General features: G+C 41.7%; 1 pseudogene; it reads right to left on the minus strand.

The window, feature by feature from the left end:
• Positions 1-501: 501 nt before the first annotated feature.
• On the minus strand, positions 502-634 carry LOC122797420 (annotated as a pseudogene).
• Between the last annotated feature and the right edge of the window lie 5,029 nt (positions 635-5,663).

Genomic DNA, 5,663 nt, shown 5'->3' on the forward strand with positions numbered 1-5,663 from the left:
TTTGGTTAGCAGGTAAAGTTCATACTCTCATTCTTCTATGAGCTGGATTTGTGTTTTATAAATTCTCATTCTGTAGGTTTGAGGCCTACTTCACCTCTTTCTTTCTATGATATCATTGTTTCTTTCTGTTCCTACATTCTTCAATTATTGTCAGATAGAAGAGCAAGTACAAACTTGGACTTTGGGACTATCTTGTACTCCATTATCCCTCCAGTTTTGGATATAAATTATTTTAGATCTGCTGATTTCACTATAGTTTTCCAGCTATAATTCCTTAATGATGCTCACATTCCTTGCAGTTTTTTCAGCACTAACTCTTCATTTATTTTCTAACTTTCCTGTTCTGCTCATTGCAATACTTTGTATGTAAGTACTGGGATAGCTACTGTTATGAGCCACTTTAATTCTAGCCTATTTTCTTTCCAGATGTGAGAATCAAACACTGTACCTTATCTCTGTGAGGTGAGCACCTTTACCATTATGCATACCCTACCTCCTATAATTGTGAATGCAGTCCCCTACTACCATAAATTATGCAGCTGAGTTTCTCACATTTGGAGAAATCACAGGGGTAAACCAAACTGAAGTGCAATGGAAGAGCATCACCATGGGGTAACCCTGGCCAGGTAAGTACCTCTTTCCTTCTGCCTTTCTCCAGTCATAACACTACATTGCATTTAATAATGAGGGCATACTCTTAAACATTTGACATATACCACCTCCTTTCTCCCTATAGCCTTTTAATCTTCTGAAGTCAGTATCGGTTCACTTCTTCGATCACACATAACTGTTGCATTTCCTTCGAAGATGGGAAATTCATATGTGCCTACATTCTGTGTGAATTAGCAAAAGACATTCATAATTCCAGGCAGAATTATCCTGTGAATATACTTATTCTACATAGTTAGCACCTCTCCTACACACACACACACACACACACACACACACACACACACACACACACACACACACACACACACACACACACACACAGACACCACACATGCATGAACACACACACACACACACACACACACACACACCACACACGCATGAACACACACACACACACACACACACACACACACACACACACACACACACACACACACACACACACACACAAACACACACTCACACACACACAAATCTAGTAAGTGATTGAAAAGCCAGAGTATCGATACAGGGGATCTTTACTAAGGATTTACTGGAAAGGCTCACCCAGACTCTGTTACAGTTTGCTGTGAGAGAAAGGTTAGTTTGCTTTTTATTTGTTGTATTTTGTTTTACTTTATTGCCTTTTTCTATTTTGTATACTGTGATTTGTTTTCTTTACACTGTGTTTTACTTGTATTCTGCTTTTAACTGCATATTAAAACTTGAAAAGAGACCACGGCTCTGTCTCTTGTGAGTCAGACAGAAATTTTTTCTACCCTCCCACCTGGTTACTGTTGTGTTCTTAAACACCACTGTCCTTCTAGTTGCCTGCCTCTTATGTTAATTTGACCATATATCTAATTTCCTCTCTGCTGTTACTAGCTGGTGTGAGTAAGCACAAAATTATCATTTTGTGAAATCACTCTCCTTCAACTATTTAAATGTATTGGCCATCCTACTGTATTCCATAGTACCAGAATACAAAAGCGACCACCCCCTTTCAGTCTATCTTGCTGTTTTAAAAATGACTCTCCACTAAAACAACTTTTTAGACAGGTAAAACTTAATGTTTTAGACAGGTAAAACTTAAGTTACCTACTTTCACATCTAACTCCTCTAGTGCACACTGCGGTGTTTAGGATAAACCATTTTTTTCATGTTACCTTTAAGCATCTATTGCAAGACCACCAGTTATTGAAGAGCCCACATTCTGCCTCTCAGTAGTCATCTTGGGATTAGTGCTCCTGTTTTCTCCTGGTGAGAGAAGGAGTGCAGTTACATTATTTCCTGGAGACTGCTGATCACCAGAAAGCTTAATAACTGCTTTATAGGAGACAGTTTGGAATCTGTGCTTATAGTCTGATCCTCATGATAGTAGGAGCAGAGTGAATTGATTGGAGAGTGAGTGTCTGTGTTTGATGTACTTGACTGATCTGGTTGTTATTTGAGGCCTCTACCAGAAAATGGCTACAAGCCTGCAGACCCTTGCATCATCTGGGACAAGACTGTGGATCAACAAACAGGCCATGGTCTGCTTCTCTTCCTGGGATTGGTGCTGACATTTTGCTTCTGGTGAGAGAAGAAGCAAAGGAATATTGTATCCCAGCAGAGTGAAGCTTTAGTAGTAGCCAGGCAGTAGCCATTCCCCTCTTTTCATCATTCTTGACAAGCTAATTCTTTATTTTTCAGTAAGTACTGCATGATTTCTAACTTCAGAATATCTGCTTAAATACTTCATCCTTAACTTTTCAGGGTCTACATATTAGTTTCCCCTCAAGTGTTTGGCAGTGCTCTGTACAGACTCAGACAAGTGAGTGACATTTTTCCTGTAAAAGGACTATATAAGGAAACAGCTCCAATACTTAGTAATAATGACCATCCCTCCTGGCATGTCTAAAGGTCAGTTCCCTGAGCTTTCTCCTGTTAACCTGGTGAACTTGGGCATTCTGAGGCAGTGTAGCAACCGCCTCATGTACACAGACAATCCTCTCCTCTTACCTCCAAAAACTCAGACTTGTGAGAGATGCACATATATATTCAAATTGGAAGCCATTCACTCTCAAGCCAAGACTGGAATAACTGGTCAAGAGGAGAAGGTCAACACTTGCACCACACCACATGCAACATATAGCCCTCCAGAACACCCACCATCACAGCTCTCACATAAAAACACAAACCACACACCCGCCTTCATAGAGGCTCTCAATAGAAATCTACCTAAACAGCAGAGACATCCAAGTCAGAAACACACTCAACCACCACAACACAGCACAAACCACGAGACACATAGCTCACCTGCACAGTGTGCCCCTCAACTTAAGCCCCTAAGGCAAAACAGCTTGCCCAATACACTAATCATAGGTGACTCGATAGTGAGGCACACTGATGTCACACACACTAGGATGAATAAGGAGAAGTTAACAGTCAGCTGTCTATCAGGTGCCAGAATCCAACACATAACATATGCACTCAGGTCACTCCACAAAAAGTACAAGTATGACTCTGTCACTGTCCATGTGGGTGTAAATGACCTGAGATGCACCTCCATCATCTACATGAAAAGAGACATGGAGGAGCTCTCAGATTATGTGGCCCAGGCAGGTATGACCCTAGCCCTGAGCAGCATCCTACCATCGCTCAGAATGATACCGCATTGCAAGCAGAAAATGATTGACTTCAACAATTGACTAAGTTTCTGGTGTCATTCTAAGGGGATCCAATATCTCTCTGCTTGGGATGACATGATTGACAGACCTAGATGCCTTGTCAGAGATGGCCTGCATTTGTCACTCCTGGGTTTCTGGATACTGGCTTAGGCTCTTGCCACCCCTATAGTGCCTTTTTTAGCGATGTTCCAAAGACCAAATTACCACAGTAACAGCTATAAATAAATGTAATCTGAGGGTCATGCTGCTTAGTGCTAGAAGTCTAAATCTCAAGATACACTTGCTTGAAGCACTCCTCAAAATGGAGGACATCGACATTTGCGCTGTAACGGAGACCTGGTTTAAAGCAGCAGAAAGCACCCCTGCACTACCAGGCTATAACTCATTTCACACCTTTTAGCCCCAGAACATGGACCAAAGCTCCAAAGGCAGTGGTGATCCATAGTCATAAAGGATATGTACACCTCCAAACTAGTAGCCCAGCATAACGCATCTGAGATACTTCAGGCACAACTAACATTGGTAAGATGGCGATTCAGGTCGTAGCCTGCTAAATGTCCAAAACCATGTCCCAAGACTCTTACTCCATGTTTCTAAGCACCCTGGAAACAATTTGGGTCCACCCCAACACTCTCATACTGGCTGACTTCAACTACCCCTCCATCAACTGGGAAATCTACTCATGCACTAAAACACTGCCCCGATGCTTCCGAGAATTCATCAGTTCCAATGCCCTGAACCAGCTCATTCTTACCCCCACTAGAGGAAGTAACATCCTTGACCTGGTTATTACTAACATGGGCAACCATTACTCTACACCAATAATAAATTCCTCCCTGGTTAGATCCGACCACAAACTACTCACCATGGAAATCCAAATCTCACCCACACCCCCTGCAAAGGTAACCACCATGAAAAACTTCTCCAAAGCTAACTTTGGACTCCTAAAATCAGAGGTGGCTAACTTCACGGCACCCATGTCAATGGAAAATAGATGCATGACAGCCAAATCATACACCAATGCACTGCAGGAACATGTACATAAATGCATGGAACTAGCCATAACCAACAGAAACAAGATGCTCTCCTCCAAAAAAGGGAGCCAATCTGGTGGTCCCCTGCCATTAATAAACTCTACAACAGAAGGAAGAAACTGATGCAGAAAAAGGTGAAGTCCCAAGACTGGAAAAACTCCCTTATTAGCCTCAACAAAAAGTTGAGATCCCTCATCAAAACCTCTAAAGCCAGCTATGAAGGCAGAATTGCAGCAGACACTAAAAACAACCACAAAGCTTAATAAATCATACATCCCAACTATCCAGATTTTCACAGAATGTCCAGATTATTGCCTCATATTTTTCATCAGTTCCTCATAAAATTTGTGGTTTTCTGGAAAAACACGGAGGATTGAAGTCAATAAATAATAAAATATGTTTGAGTTTAAGAATTCATATCATTCAGAAAAAGCATGCTATCACAATTCCTGTTATTTTCTAGCAACTTTCTATGTTTATAAGAACAATATTTAAAAATTGTCCTTATTTTTGGGCCTTTGCCCCCACATTATTTTACGCTTTGTCCAGATTTCTTGTGCTAAGAGGTTGAGAGGTATGAGCTATATGCACACACACACACACACACACACACACACACACACACACACACACACACACACACACACACACACACATATATAGATTCATAGGTAGGTACTAGGCTATTGGCCCTAGGGCTTATATAAGCCTAGCCAAAGGTACCCTGGCTTTCGTCACCCAAGAAAATTATTTTCCTGTGCCACTGTCGAGCAGAACCACAGAAGTGATCCCTGGGGTGAATTTCCTATCTCCCATCCAATCATCAAGATTTTTTTGAACAGTGCTAATGAGGAGCTTTGTTTGATATAGATAGGTAGTTTGTTCCAGAGTATGGGAAGTCTCTGGGACAGGAATCTATCCCTCCAGCATATTCTGTTTATTGTGATGATGAGGTTTAGGTCCCTAGAGCATGTAGCTCATAGGGATTGGGATTTCTTTAAGTGGAGCATGTCTAAAAGCTCTGGGTTTGACATAGCTTTGTGTGTTAGGCAGAGATCGCCTCTGAGTAGGCGATGTGCAATGGAGTAAAGCTGCAGTTTTTTGAGACGGTCTGCATAGGGCATCTCTTTGAGGCTGGTAATCCTCTTTGTGAGGTATTTCTGTGGCCTTTCCAGTTGTTGTAGATGTCTTGTGAGGTACATACCAAAAGGGGCATTGTGCTCTATAATGGGTCTAATGAGTGACGGGTAGAGGGGAACAGTTACCTCTTTTTTCCTGGATGAGAAACCTTTTGTGATGAGGTGTG

The sequence above is a fragment of the Protopterus annectens genome, chromosome 3.part0, assembly GCF_019279795.1.
Source record: "Protopterus annectens isolate FY-2018-M chromosome 3.part0, PAN1.0, whole genome shotgun sequence".
In the NCBI taxonomy this organism is placed as follows: domain Eukaryota; kingdom Metazoa; phylum Chordata; order Ceratodontiformes; family Protopteridae; genus Protopterus; species Protopterus annectens.